The sequence below is a fragment of the Chrysemys picta genome, chromosome 9, assembly GCF_011386835.1.
Source record: "Chrysemys picta bellii isolate R12L10 chromosome 9, ASM1138683v2, whole genome shotgun sequence".
In the NCBI taxonomy this organism is placed as follows: Eukaryota; Metazoa; Chordata; order Testudines; family Emydidae; genus Chrysemys; species Chrysemys picta.
In genome coordinates, this window is record NC_088799.1 from 96,995,207 (window position 1) to 97,011,155 (window position 15,949).

Sequence of the window (15,949 nt, forward strand, 5' to 3'; positions counted from 1 at the left end):
ACATTGACTGGAGAAAATTTAAAATCTATATAGCAGCCCAGAGTGTAGCAGTTTTCCTGGTGCATGAATGGTATTTTAAATGAGCAGCTATTATGGATGAAGAATAAGTCAGTTAATTAAAAATAAGAAGATGATGTACCACTCATATATGCCTCTCTGCCTCCTAAAAACCTTAGTGCTCTGTGAAGGCTCAGAAAATGGCTGGGAGGGTAAGCACATTCCATGAGCAGTGGTGGCTGGGAGCATTTTGTGTAATACTTCAAGATATGCTGAGGGGCTTATTAAATATTTACAAATGTGCTGGGAGGAGTGCTACTTGCTACACCTAGATAAAAAGCTTAGCACACGTACTTCTGACCACAGCCCTGCTGTTGCCAGCTAGTGTGGGGAGGAAAGAGATGTTGACTATCAGCACACTCCCACCAGACAGACACCATCCAAGGTGGTTAGTACTAACTGAAGCTCACCAGAGCACTTGTAGAAACATCATAGCTGTTTGCTGAACAAAAGAACTGGAAGTAGAGTCTCCATGCCTTTGTTATGTTCTCTAACATGTATTAAAAGGTGGAGACATGATTTAGTCCCAAATGTATAGAGGGAACCTGAATATCAACACCGAGGGCCAGTGCCTAAATCAGATTCCATCGCCTCCACTCCACCAAAGCTCCTAACCATATCCGCCCATTTGTCAGCTTCATATACTACTGCTTCTGTGCTCTCTTCCATGCAGGCCCCTATGCATGGCATAACCTCCCTCAGCTCATACACGAGGCCTGTATCCTGCCCACATCTAAGTCCCTGTTCAAGACCCACCTCTGCTGTGCTGTTTGCATTTAAGCAAGCTGACATAGAATCATAGAAGATTAGGGTTGAAAGAGACCTTAGGAGGTCATCTAGTCCAACCCCCTGCTCAAAGCAGGACCAACCCCAACTAAATCATCCCAGCCAGGCTTTGTCAAGCCGGGCCTTAAAAATTTCTAAGGAGGGGGATTCCACCACTTCCCTAGGTAACCCAGTGCTTCACCACCCTCCTAGTGAAATAGTTTTTCCCTAATATCCAACCTAGACCTCCCCCACTGCAACTTGAGACCATTGCTCCTTGTTCTGTCATCTGCCACCACTGAGAACAGCCGAGCTCCATCCTCTTTGGAACCCCCCTTCAGGTAGTTGAAGGCTGCTATCAAATCCCCCGTCACTCTTCTCTTCTGCAGACTAATCTTCTCTTCTGCAGACATATATACATTGTTGCTCCCATTTCCCTTGCTTGTTACCCTGACCATCCATAGACTGTGCACTTGTCAGGGTGTAGATCATCATTCTTCAGTGTTTGAAAAGCCATGAGTACATAGTGGGGGTGTGACAAGTTTTGGGGTACAAACCAGACTAGTAAAGGGTTGTGTCACCACTTCCCCTGTAACATGAGGTTCCTCACAATGCTTTGCTACTGTAGCGCCAACCTGGGACACTGACAACTAACCTACCAGCATGTAGGGTCACACCTTGAATGTCTGTGTGCTAGACAACCCTGCTTCATCAGCTCTGACCCCAGAAGCCTGTCTACAGCCACACAGTCCTACTCTGGCTTCCATCAGCCTTGGTTAGTACTTGCAGAGTGGCTCCAACAGATTCCCAGTCCTGAATTTTCCTAAAACTGTGTGTTCTGTAATGCCTAGCCCTCTCCTGGACAGTTCAGAGAAATAATAAGATTCAGTTGTTCCTCTAAAGACACAAAAGCACATCTCAGCTTATTAAATTAACTAGGTATAAATACACCCTTCCCCTTAAACGCTGAACTGAGTTGGTTTATAGTAAAATAAAACAAATTTATTACCAATAGAAAATAGGTTAAATGATGCCAAGTAAAAGGAATAAAGTTAGAAAGGGTTACAAGCAAATAAAAGTGAAAATGTACATCTAAAAGTCTAAAATCTAGCAAGGTGCTGGCTTTGTTCAAGATGGTTTCTCTAACTAGTCATTTTCTTTCCAGCCATGGATGATTTTTCCTCAGTCAGGACCTTCCACAGAAGTACAAGACACTGGCTTCCCTTGTCTTTCCATGTGAAAGATCTTTGCCTAAGCAGGTTTCTCAACTATATTCAATTTCCAGAGACTTCAACCCCCTCCCTGCTTAGTTGAAGGAAAGATAGCAGGATGACCTCATGTTCTTCCCTTCCTCTGGGCATCCCATCCCCCCATATGTAAATAGAGCTTCCATTGTTTTGATTTCACCATTCTTAATTTACATAGGACACAAGTAAATAGCTGCCTTCTCTTCTGCCAGGAGGGAACTTGTTTCTCCCCATTTGGCCACAGACTTTCCATATTTCCTCATATAGTGTTAATACATAAATTTCACAATGATACTAATCACTAGGATGTCATTAGCTTTTAGATGGGACCTCGCTCTAAACACTGTATACAATATTACTGTATTATAAGAATCAGTTGATTCAACTGCTTATCAATTGAGGTTCAGCCCCTCTGTCTTTATAGACCAGTTAACCATTGAAAAGAATTTATCTGAGGGTTACCCCTCAAACTAAAGTTTATTCAAGCTGCTAGGAAGACAACATGGAGTCTGGTGGTGAGGGAAACTCCATGTTCTTGCTTCTCCCACTTCTGTTGGCTGAAATGCAAATTGTTCTGTTTCCTGCCATCTTCTCCCCCTGACATGTCTGATTTAAACCCACCTTCATCATAAGTCGAGCATGTATCCATAACTCTTAATAGCCACTGCATACATACATCATGCAAGAATATTAATGATCAGTGATTTATTAGTTTTCAAATGATACTACACAAGGCATACTTTGTACAAGGATTAATACAATAGTGTGGAGGGTGTGAATATGGGGTGCTTAGTGTGAAAGTGGGTGCTATTGTAAATAAATAATAATCAAATAATGATGATGCTACAGCTGCCATGCTAGAGTCATCTCGATGATTTCTCCAGCTGCACATCCACTATAGAGTGAACTTTTCACTCCATTGCTATTTTCAATGTGAAAAGATCAGATGAATGCCAAGAACTCCTGTAAATACACATAAATGTTTGTAGAACCCAAGGAAGACAGACCTGCGTATGACCAAACAGTCTAAAATACAAATCTCTCTCTTTCTCTTATCCTTCTGCCATTTCTGCTTAAGACGTACCATTTCAAAGCCTGGAGGCGTGAAAGGCTTGTGTCACTCCTACTCTTCTCAGCATGCAGTGCTTTTAGATCTCCCATGTGTGTAGCAGAGGTGAACAGGGACCCGCAGAGATGTTAAAGGAACATGAAGTTTCAGGCAAGAGAGACTGTTAAAGGGCAACAGTGCTGTGTAAATTATGGGTTGAATTAACTCCAAAAAATAACAATCTGGCTTATAATATGTAGCTCAAGGGTAGGATACAGAGTTAATCAGACTTAATAATTAAAACTCAGCTTGTTATAAAATCTTGAGATTTATGGTTCAGTTGTGAAAGGTGACAGGTCTGGCCCTAAACACACAGAGCCAGCGACCTTCCCTGCAAGCCCTCTCGAGATACATGCACACAGCCCATGGCAGCAAGCCTCTGATCCCAGGTTAACTGACTTGGGCCTGTGGGGCTCTTGCTACCATGCTAGAAATAGCTGTGTACACCTTGTGGCTTGGGATTATAAGCCTAGGGAGGACGCAGGCTTCAGAGCCTGAACTCCAGTCCAAGCCACCACTTAAAATACTGTCTACACAGCTCATCTGAGTACAGTGGGGCAAGCCTGAGTCTGTTGACCTGGGCTTGGATGCTCACTGCCGTGAGCTGCTGCTGGCTGTGCAGATGGACACTGGAGTTCAATGGATTCTACAGTGATGCACGCAGATCAGTACTGAAGTCAGATGCCTCTCCTACCCAAAAGGAACATGGAATGCATTGCTCGTCTATCCTTGTAAATTCATGCTCTCAAGGTTTGGACAATTGCTTTGTGTCTTTAGCTATTCTCCTCCTCCTCCTTAACATTGCTATAGAAGCTAAGCTGTCAACCAGGTGAAAATGACATGATTAGGATGCCTGAATTCCCAGTGACGCAATAGAATTCCCTAAAGTGAATCTCATCCATCCCGAATTAGTCAGGATTGAGATAGATTACTATATGATGACTTTTGATGACATTCACACAATAAAGGGGTGGCCTCAATCCATTTCAGATTAGATGCAAAAAATATCATTTGATTAGATAGAAAGTAGCAGCATCCTTTCTGTCACCGAGGAGAAAGGCTGGTCAAAAGTTTTCAAATAAAAATTGGCCCTCCCCCACGCTCCCACCCCAGACAAGAACTGAAAATTATTGAGATTTAAAAAACAGAAATATTGACACACAAAAAAGGAATCGTGCCTTTTCCCTTCTCTGAATTTGAAATTGAAAACATTATCATAGTGGTCATTGACATTTTTTCACATACCGAAAGACATTTTCTTTAAATTAAACATTTCAGTAATCATTTTGATAAAGCTTTTGATTTTTTAAAAAAGGGAAAAAGGATCGAAACATTTTGAAAGAAACAAAAATGGGTCCATTTCGAGAACTTCCAAATTAAAACAACTTCTATATTTTTTCACAGGTTATTTTTTTACTGGCTCTAAGGATTAAATGGGAATGGAGATTGAACCACTTCTTGACCTTAAAGTTGACATAGTACCTTCAGAGAGAACTTTTGGTTTCCTGGCAATCCCAGAATGTTTTTTAAAGAAAATGTACTCAGTCAATTAAAAAAAGTAATACAAATATTATTTGGGGGTCAAATTAACTGTTTTGTTCAACCCAAAACAAAACATTTCATTTTTATTTCGAGCTTGGCTTTTTGTTTTACATTTTTTTAAAATATACAGTCAAAGGGAACATTGAAAGAAAAGACCATTTCCAACTGAAAAATCAAAATGTTTCATTTTCAAAATGAAACAACTCCACGTTTTCAGAATTGTTGTGTTTTCAAGGGGAACGCTTTGGCAAAACCAAAACCAATTCACAAAATGTTTCAGTATTGCCGAATCTGCATCTTTTGCTGAAAAAGAGTTTTGGCTGAAGACTTTCACCCCGTTCTACCTCCATAGTAAGGTTGAGGCACCCTCGCAGGGTCATAAAGCTGCTTATGTTGTGTTTGTTCCCCAAATAAACAGAGGACCTCATTCGCCAGGTTTGTCAATCTGGAACTTTTCATGTGCACTACATTTACTTTCAAGGAAAGGACATGATCATTCTCTCCTGGAATCTATACTGCAGGCAGCTATCTATGTCAATCTAACTTTATGTCTTTCTGCTTCAGTGATCCCTAATGAAGAAATATAATGGGAAGGAATATTGTATGTTTCTGAGTGATCATGAGGTAATATGAATGAATGTTTATCTCTGTACAGGGCTAAACCAGGGGTTGGCAACGTTTGGCACGCGGCTCGCCAGGGTAAGCACCCTGGCGTGCCGGGCCAGTTTATTTACCTGCTGACACGGGAGGTTTGGCCGATCGCGGCCCCCACTCGCCGCGGTTTGCCGTCCCGGCTTCTTGCCACCCCCATTGGCCCGGGACAGCGAACGGCGGCGAGTGGGGGCCGCGATCGGCCGAACCTGCCGCGTCAGCAGGTAAATAAACTGGCCCGGCCCGCCAGGGTGCTTACCCTGGCGAGCCGCGTGCCAAACGTTGCCGACCCCTGGGCTAAACTGTGTTTGTGTGTTTTGCTGGTGGTAGTCTGTGTGAATAGTGGTATATGAAAATGTTGTCAGAGATTGCTATGCTTTTAGCTTTTCATAAAGAGGTAAAGATGGTTGTAGATATGAGTAAGCAAACCAGTTCAATTAAAATAAAGAAAACAACAAAGTAATGTGGTATTTTAGCTATGCCCTCAAACTGAATCTAAACCAATCAGCATTTTCTCACACCTTTTGTCTTTCTGGCTCTGGTTGGGACCAGAATCAGGAGTGGCAAAATATCCTGAGACAAGCTCCACTGACAATATATTTGGCACATATGGGAAAAATGAGGCACCAGAAATTACACAGAAAATCCCTTCTTCCCAGTCTTTCCACGCTAATTGCGCAGGCTAAAGAGTTTAAAATAGGTCAGGATAGTGCAGATCATTGTCTGAACGAACTGATTTTAATTTAAACAACACTGACCCACCAACATTTGTGATAGTCTCCCATTATCAATCATGTCCAGACATGCCCAAATGATGTGTTGCGGATAACATTTGCTGCAGATGTATCTTAATTTTGTTGATGAATAATTCCTGAGACATTCCTAAATTCTACAAAGGCATTTGCTATCAATAAGTGGCAAACACTTATTGACATGACAAATAAATTTGGACAAATAATTTTCAGGCTATGGTTCCTTCATTCATTTCCTCTGCTATTTGACTCTTTCATTGTTCATGATTAAGGCTATGAATTTGTCACGGAGGTCACGGATTCCATGACTTTCCGTGACTTCTGCAGCGGCCGGTGCATCTTGTCCAAAGGCAGCTCAGGCAGCCCCTGTGCCAGTCGCACCAGTGGCTGCTGGGGCAGTCTTGGGCCACTGCGCTCCCTCCCCCACCCCACAGCAGCAGCAAAGTTTGGGTGTGGGAGGGGGCAGGGGGTTGAGGCACGGGACGGGGTCAAGCGGGCTTTGGGCGGCGCTTACCTGGGAGGCTTCCCAGAAGTGGCAACATCCCCCTTCGCTCAGCTCCTAGGTGGAGGCGTGGCCAGGCAGCTCTGCACACTTCCTCTGCCTACAGGCACCGTCCTCGCAGCTCCCATGTGGCCAATGGCAAGATTTGCCCCATAATTAATATAATAATTCATTCCTTAAGTGCTGAAATACATTTTGAATGCCAGGCTCTGTGTAAAACTAAATTCTGCTTTAGTGTACACACGGCGGTTGCTCTGAATACATATACCTCTCTTTTCCACGGTCGCTTGCTTTTGAAACATTTCCCTAAAGCCCCCGGGGAAGATTGTATCCTCAAGATCTGTGTGAGAAAGGTCCCTCCCCTTCCTTGCTGCACAGAAGAGGGGGCCAGCTGCCCCATCACATTATCCCCCTCCCCCAGCCCGAGGAGGTTGCCTGGAGATTCATGTGGGAGGAGTGGGCTAGGAATGCTGGGACTTTCCCAGGGAAAGTTGTTCCCAGCTGTTAAGAGGTGCTTAATTAGAAAGTTATTTGCAATTCATAGCAGCAACTTTATTGACCCTGCTAATTTAAGAAGAATGCTACACATTCTTGGTGTGTCATTAGATGAGGCTCTTTCAAGTACACACATGTTCAGCTACATTTCTTTTATACAGCACCCCTATAACTTCAGGATTTTCTACCTTTTTTAGCAGAGACACATTTAAGAAAGTTTCCAGGGGGAGTCCCTGGAGGAGTGTCCAATTGAAGTGACCCTGCAAGGGAGGGTGGAGACAGCAGTTGGGATGAATGGGCCTTCCAAGAAGATCCCCTCTGTCATCCTGAATCCTAGTCCCAGAGCCCGGGTGAATTGACTCTGTTTTTATGGGACTCAGACTGCCGGGCTAACAATAGGAGTGTAAATGTTCAGGCTTGGATTGGAGCCCAGGCTCTGAAACCCGGCAAGTGTGCTTCCCAGTTTTACCAAGGGATGTGTTCATTCAGCTCCATAATGAGAAACCATGGACAGGAGCAAAATACAGCTTCTCCTGCCAGGGCTGTTTCATCCCTTTGTATTGGATATAATACAAAAAGAAAAACAACCCCCCGAAATCTTTCTCTCTGTCTCGGGTCCTGGCTCTAGGAGGTGCTGAGCGCCCTCCACTCCCACCGAAGACAATCGGAGTTGAAGGTTTAAATGATCACATGGAGCTGCTCAGCCCCTATCAGACCCAAGGAAGGAAACTCTCTTCATAATAATCTATCAACTGCTTATTTTAAAGCGGAAACCGTTAGGGGTTGGTGTTTCTAAATTCCCACTAGGATAAGAGATCAAAGATTTGCAAGTCAACATTAAGTTCTTTTGAAATCTCATTTCAGTGTAGTGCAGTTCAGAACAATGGCACTCCATTTTATCAGCAGGTTTGACAATAAAGACCCTTATTAGATTGTAATTGATTCGCAGCAATCTATTCATTCTTAGTCAAATTAAAACCACCTCTTGTGCAGTGGCCCAATTCATGCAGATATCCTCACTGCTCTGTGTGAGTGCTTCCGTTTTCCTCCCCACCCCCACATAAAAATTCATAGTGCTGAAACTTGTCCTACAAAACCTCAGCCCATTAAGCTGTGAAATAAATAAATAAAACTAACAAAAGGAGTTGTCCATTTTCCGTTATGCAGGAGTGCAGAAAGGAGCGAGGCGTTAAAGGTTCTGGATGCTTTTCACCTTCCTTTAAATCAAAAGGACATTTTACAAAGAGTGAACAAGATTCTTGGCCCTACATCGCTCCCTTTGTGTTGCTCGGAAACCACCGGCAATGCCCCCGTTGGGGGATCCCCACCCACAGAGAAGTCCCCAGAAAGCATGCAGCCTGCCCCTCTCTTTCCACAGCCCCAGCTGTATCAGGGGCTAGAAGAGACATGTCAGGTGCACTGAGGGGTGGTGAAGAACAGGGAGGGAGGGTGGCCAAAGTGAAATGTGCTCCACCTATCCCCAGATGGTGTGTAATCCCAGGGAATGGGGAACTGTAGTATGCTGACAAAGATTAGAGCAGTTCCCAGGCTGTTCTAACCTGTGCCTGGGGGTGGGTTCGATCCGAGAATCAAACCCCTCCCCACTCTTTTGCACCTAGAATCTGGTGCTAAATGTTATGGTTGCCACCTGTAAAGAGGATCATTAGTGCCTTTAAATATTGTGTGGGCCAGATCACAGCCGTACACAGATTGTCCATGCAGGGGTCAGGAAATTCTACAAAGTTCCCCTTGTGGGATTTCCTCTGAATTCTTCCATCAGAGGAGTAGGGCCTCATCAAAGAAGAAACCAGGAATCCTGCCTCCAAATCCCATGGATCCCACAAGGTGTGCATGGATCTTATCACTCCCCCAGGGCAGTATGTGAGCTGAATGGAGAGTCTGGGCTTTTCATCAGCTCCAGACCCCTGCAGCATGACAAATTCCATACACCAGCTGCCTGTAAGCCTTCTCTATCAGGGGATTTCCAAGTGCATAGGAAATCTGGCTGTATTAACTTTCCTCTTGAGTTTGCACTGGGTGCTGGCAGGATGACGCTCATTTCCTGTTGTGCTGGCCTACCTACTCCCTTCCCCTCCCAAAAGAGACCTTGTAGGGTTTGACTGAAGGAGAGAACAACGCCATGAAGGTAACTGACCTTCTGTCTGCACATCGGGAGGGGGAGCTCTGCCCATCTGACCTTGTGTTACAACTTTAAATGAACCTCCTCTAAGTGCGCACAGCAGTAATGCATCCTCACCAGTAACACATTTATGGGGCAGGGGTTAAGTATGCAGACATACGGGACTGCCAAAGAGGAGTATTTATATCAACGATTTATATCATTTCTGCTTTCAGTCAACAATCTGCATTCTGAAATGTCCTGAAATACTTATCCGGATGATGGATCATAACTCACATAACAGTGTTTAAATCTCCCTAAATATAAATTTAGATAATGGACCATAATAGCTTGGAAGGGCTGTTGTAATCTATTGGGTTGTTAATATGCATTTTCCAAACTCCCTAAATTCCTATTCTGAGAATAGTTGATAAAAGAGGAGATGATTATTCTAGTAGTATTAGGGTGGCGGACTCAGATTGGGGCCACATCCCTCTAGGTGTTAAGAGAACTCCTGTAACACTCAGCACTGTGCACATACATCAGACAGTCCCTGCCCCAAAGAGCTTACAGTCGAAATAGACAAGATAGACAAAGGAGGGGAGAAAGGAAATGCTCTGATCCTCATTTTATTGATGGCAAATTGAGGCACAGCAAGATTAAGTGATTTGCCCAAAGTCAACAGAGGAGTTTATGGCACAACTGGGGATAGAACCCAGGTCTTCTACCCCTCACTCCAGTGCTTTGAACATAAGACAAGGCTTGGAAGGAGATTTTTATTGGTAAATGTCGATTTCACCCCCACACGCACAAGCTGACAATAAATATTTCCATTGGTAATAACTGAAATTTGCAAAAAGGCAAAGTGGGGAAAAATGCTACTTGAGAACTTAGCGTTTGATTTACAGCTCTTTCCTTTATATATTTTGACATGTGAGGTTAACAATTTGTGGTTTAATGGTTACAAAGCTTGAACTCTTTGAATCTCAACATCTGCTGTCATTCAATAATTATTGTCTGGCCTCTCCTTCCCTCCCACAGTTTCCCACAACTATGAAAATTAAAGTCTATTACAATAGGAAAAATGCTTAAAATAATCATCAATGTTATCGGTTAAAATTATAAAACAAATACAAATGCATTCTGCCAAACCTACACAAGAACATCCTTCTTTTAGCTAGAACAGAAGGTGCAGCACTAGATGGTGCATAGGGAGTGGGGGCATGACCTTCACTTTCCTCCCCTTTCCATGGCTTGAATTTAAAGGGGCACACCTGGAGAGCAATCTGCGTTATGGAGAAAGGCATGCCCTGCTGCTGCATAGGGGTGCAAAAGGGATGGAACCCTCATGCCTAGAGCAGAAGGGAACAATCTGGCCCAGAGGGAACATACGTGGAGAAGCGAGAAAGACACAGAGGATACGTCTACACTGCAATTAAACACTGTGGCTGGCCCATGTCATCTGACTCAGGTTTGTGGGGCTTTGGCTATGGGGCTGTAAAATTGCGGTATCAATTTTTGGTTCATAGAATCATAGAATCATAGAATATAGGACTGGAAGGGACCTCGAGAGGTCATCGAGTCCAGTCCCCTGCCCGCATGGCAGGACCAAATACTGTCTAGACCGTCCCTGATAGACATTTATCTAACCTATTCTTAAATATCTCCAGAGACGGAGATTCCACAACCTCCCTAGGCAATTTGTTCCAGTGTTTAACCACCCTGACAGTTAGGAACTTTTTCCTAATGTCCAACCTAGACCTCCCTTGCTGCAGTTTAAACCCATTGTTTCTGGTTCTATCCTTAGAGGCTAAGGTGAACAAGTTCTCTCCCTCCTCTTCATGACACCCTTTTAGATACCTGAAAACTGCTATCATGTCCCCTCTCAGTCTTCTCTTCTCCAAACTAAACAAACCCAGTTCTTTCAGCCTTCCTTCATAGGTCATGTTCTCAAGACCTTTAATCATTCTTGTTGCTCTTCTCTGGACCCTTTCCAATTTCTCCACATCTTTTTTAAAAATGCGGCGCCCAGAACTGGACACAATACTCCAGCTGAGGCCTAACCAGAGCAGAGTAGAGCGGAAGAATGACTTCTCGTGTCTTGCTCACAACACACCTGTTAATGCATCCCAGAATCATGTTTGCTTTTTTTGCAACAGCATCACACTGTTGACTCATATTTAGCTTGTGGTCCACTATAACCACAAGTTCATGCTGGACTTCATGCTGGAGCCTAGACTCTGGGACTCCGAAAGAGGGCCCAGGCCCAAATGTCTACATTGCAACTTTACAGCCCCGTAGCCCAAACCTGAGTCAGCAGACAGGGACCAGCCAGAGATGTTTAATTGCAGTGTAGATGTATCCTAGGTGTCCAGATGAAGGAGAGACTAAAGCATACCTTTCATTTCTGACAGCTAGTATTTAACCTGGATTCATGCTTTGGGCTATATTTTTAGCTCAGTGTTAATGGGAGTTACACTGAAGCTCAGTGCTTTGTGCTGAGAATGCACTCCTAAATCTCGTTTGTGGGTTTAGCAATGCACAAACCTGTAGCTCCAGAATACATGCATATTATTGATTTACAAATGCACGAGCCATTGTCAGTCCTCCAACGTCAAAATGGAATTATCCATCACACTGGAGTTAGGCTTCCTGCAACTATGCTAAGTTGGCCATATTTCTGATCACGTCTTTTTAACCACATACACTTTACAACGTAAACCATTACCTATTTAAATATGCATTCAATGAGGAGGATTGCAGCATTGCGTGGTCTTCAAAAAACCATGAGTCAAGTCCCCCCAAAATTGTGCAATATGTCAATGGGAACAGACAGAAGACAGGTCTGATTCTCTCTGCTGGTTCCCTAGGACTGCCCCAGCCCTGGTAAGAATTAGAGCTGCTCTCTCTTGTGCCACTCACCCAGAATCCTTAGTGGCCCGATGCCAACGAAACATAGGCACAGCAGAGTGGAGTTTCACCACACCTGCTCCGCACCCTTGTCTGCCCCTGACAAGTCCGCAGTGCTAACAGGAAGGGGGGTTCACGTAGGATCCAGCTGCACACACATGTGCCAGCAGCGTTCTCCTTCAACAGGGGCATTCTCTGCTATCTTGTTGTGGCCAATTGCTGCCCTGCTTCCGCCACTGAATTGCCACAAAGGGCCTGGATCTAATGTTAGAACCTGGCCCAGTTATTTTTACCCACCCACACAGCTGAAATATGGCTAAACTGATTTGGCTTAAACCAAACAATTCTAGCTTCAGGGTAGGCTCCAAACCACAACACCTAATCCCCAAAGGTATTTGCATGAAAAAGTTAAGAGCCGTTAAAAATGGGTAAGAGAATGGAAACAGAACCTCCACCTGTACCAGCAGCAAGCACTACAGCTGCACATTACAGTATTATATTAGTATCAGTCCTTAGTCCTTGTTGCCATTACAAATTGCTCTCATAGCGGTTTGTTTCCAGTGAATTTTTCTACATGCACAACTCTGCATTGTTAAAGTGAAATGTCGACATTTACGTAGGTAGCACGCCCTATTTCCAGGATTGACAGCGAAGAAAGTAATCACTGAAACTTACAAGTGATAGTACAAATGACATTACCTAATCACTGCAACAAAAACAAAACCCCTCCTTTATTCTTCTGCTCTCCTACTTTTCTCACCACAACAACCAGTTTAAAGTAACAAAAGCCTATCTGCCCCAGAACACATGATGAGCACCAATTTAACTCTCTCTTAAAATTAGAAGAGTTAGAGGAAAGAATCAGAACTTCATATCACAACATCTTTTCAGGTTATATAATTGAATGTAAATGGGATTAGATAATGGATTCAGAAGATAATGAACACTACACCTTGGTGCTTTCCTCAACCAAATATTTGAAGAAAAATATTCCCTCAGTATATTATCTGTTTTCTTTTCACCCACAGGGAGCTCCTCATCATTACGTTCCCATTATGCCTCTGGCGTTTAGGGCAGCGATGAAGCTACTCCTCTCCTGTCTGTTTCTGGTAAGTCTTTCAATGATTCCCCAGGTCTGCCCCAGGCTTTTCAGCTCGGCTTCCACAGCTCTTCGCCATGTTGTTTTCGGGTGGCCTAGTTTTTGCTTGCCTTCAGGTGTCCATCTTATTGCTACTCTGGTGATGGAATCAGTTTCCATCCGAAGCACATGACCGATCCATCTCCAACGCCTCCTGGCAATGATGGTGCTCATGTCCTCTTGGCTGCACCGTGTCAATAGATCTCAGCTTGAGATTGTTCTGGGCCAAAAGATATGGAGGATTTTTCTGAGGCAGGTTGTATTGAAAAGTTCACTTTGCACACAAGAGGCAGAACTATAAGAAAAATTTCCCAAGCAGCGACACAGCTGCTAGGCAAGTATGTGCTTTTCTGAGAAGAACTGTTTTATTTGTATAGTCTTAAGTATACATGTGGATACATTAGGAGATATGTTAGGTTCTGTTCCAAGATCCATTAATATCAATGGAAAGATTGCCATTGACTTTAATGGGAATTGGAGTGTGCCCATAGGACGTGATCTTATACCACTGAAGCCAAGGGCAACTCTCCTATTGACTTTAATCAGTGCAGGAATAAGCCCTGTGTCTTGCTTATCAGGATATGCTTTGAGCATAAGGTCCTGATACTAGACTCCCATTGACTTCAGCATGCTTTAGATCAGGCCCTGTAGCCACACAGTTCCACTCCTGCACTGTGCAACATCCAACCCTGAAGATTCCACTAACAGAGGATGCATTACAATATTTTTAAAAAAATCTTTCCTCAACAACATCAACAATGTAGATCTCCCAAAACAGGGCAAACTGCACCCACTGTTCAATCTTGAAAGAAAAAAACACAATGGAATATTAGGGGTTTTAGTGCTTCCATATTACCCTGCATTGATTTGATTTTATCACAATCTGATGTTTATTGGCTCAATTTTAACATTTCAGCCAACCTACTGAAAGAGGATAGTGTTTTACTTTCCCCCGATATCTTATTTCTTATCAATGTAGAGCAATTGCCAGTAAAGTGAATCAATTCTTCTGCTGTTATACAGAATTAATTAGCTGCTATAGAAAGAATATGATTCAGTTTCCATTATTGAAAAAAAATCTGGTGACTTTTTTCCCTAATACATTTATTCATCTGTGACTGTTGATGACTAATATCCCATGGATATAATACAGATCATTAAAAATTCCTCTGGTTACTAGTAAAATACAATACAGCTCTTATACAGCACATAGAAACTTACTTAGATAGCCTTAAAAGGTTTCCAATTACATATAGAAATGAACAATCCTTGTGTACTGTAATCCTTTGACACCAGATTTTTCCTAAAAGATCACTGATACATATCATTTCATAATCACCATCGTATTTTCTAGGACATGCATTCATTAATGTGTACATATCTTAGACTGTTGAAGCTTTTGAGATCTCATCAAATATCAGTATATATTCATATGATGAGACCATGCATCGCCGTATGATTCAGTAAGGTATTGTTGCCCTAGCTTCCAGTCCCTGTGTCCCAGTCCGACACCAGCAATGCTCCTCTGCCAAGTGGGGACAGATGTCCAGGGCTTTGCACGTTGACTTCCCAGTAAAGGAGAAATCAGTGAGGTGGAATCTAGGTATACTCTAAGTGTGACTTGCTTACACATTTACACCATCCTGACATGAGAGTCATACAGCATGCAGGGCAATTTCTTCTTCAGGGATCTCAGCCCAACACCAAACCCTAGTTCCCAGAGAGCAATTCTGCCTCAAGAATTTTACAGCAATCAGAAACCAAGACAGAAACAAACTCTCCTGCTTATCAGATAGCTCCTTTCCCAAGGACCACAGCTTTGCACAACAAAAACTAACACCACAAAAGCATGTCTTCCCAAGACTGAACGTTTGCTCACACACTAAGAAAAAGAACTTGGAAGACTGTAACTGCACCATAACAGGCCGGCTCTGGGTTTTTAATTGCAGTGTAGACATACCCTTTGTGTCTCCTTTTCCCCATTGTAAAAAAAAAAAGAGGATACTAGTTCTCACTTAGCTCACGGGGGGGAGGTTGTGAGAACTAAGTACACCTCTACCTCGATATAACACTGTCCTCGGGAGCCAAAAAATCTTACCATGTTATAGGTGGAACTGCATTATATCGAACTTGCTTTAATCCACCGGAGTGCGCAGCCCCCCCCCCCACGGAGCACTGCTTTACCACGCTATAAATTCGTGTTATATCAGGTCGCGTTATATCAGGATAGAGGTGTAGTTATTGTTTTTAAAGCACTGATTTTTTCATGTAAAAAATGTCAATTTCAATTAAACTGTTCAATAGAAAAATGTGAAATGTTTTGATTTGAATTGACCTGTCAACATTTGTTTCACTTCAATTGAAAATATAAAAATGTTTCATTTCAACGTTTCTGAATAAACATTTTCTGTGCTACTTTTTGGCAACTTGTTTTTGATATTTTGACTTTTGTCCCCTTTCAGGATGAAAATATTCAAATATTGGAATTTCTCCTAGGATGGAAAATTCATTTTCCATAGCTAGACTTCATGCATATCACTTCTGTGAAGGATTCAGCCCCTCTTAAATACAAATAAAAAGTGTTTATCTATTATGTAGAGATTTGACTTTTCTTATTCTTTTCCCTTAGTTCTCCTTTCTTCCTTTCTATCAATGGACAAGAG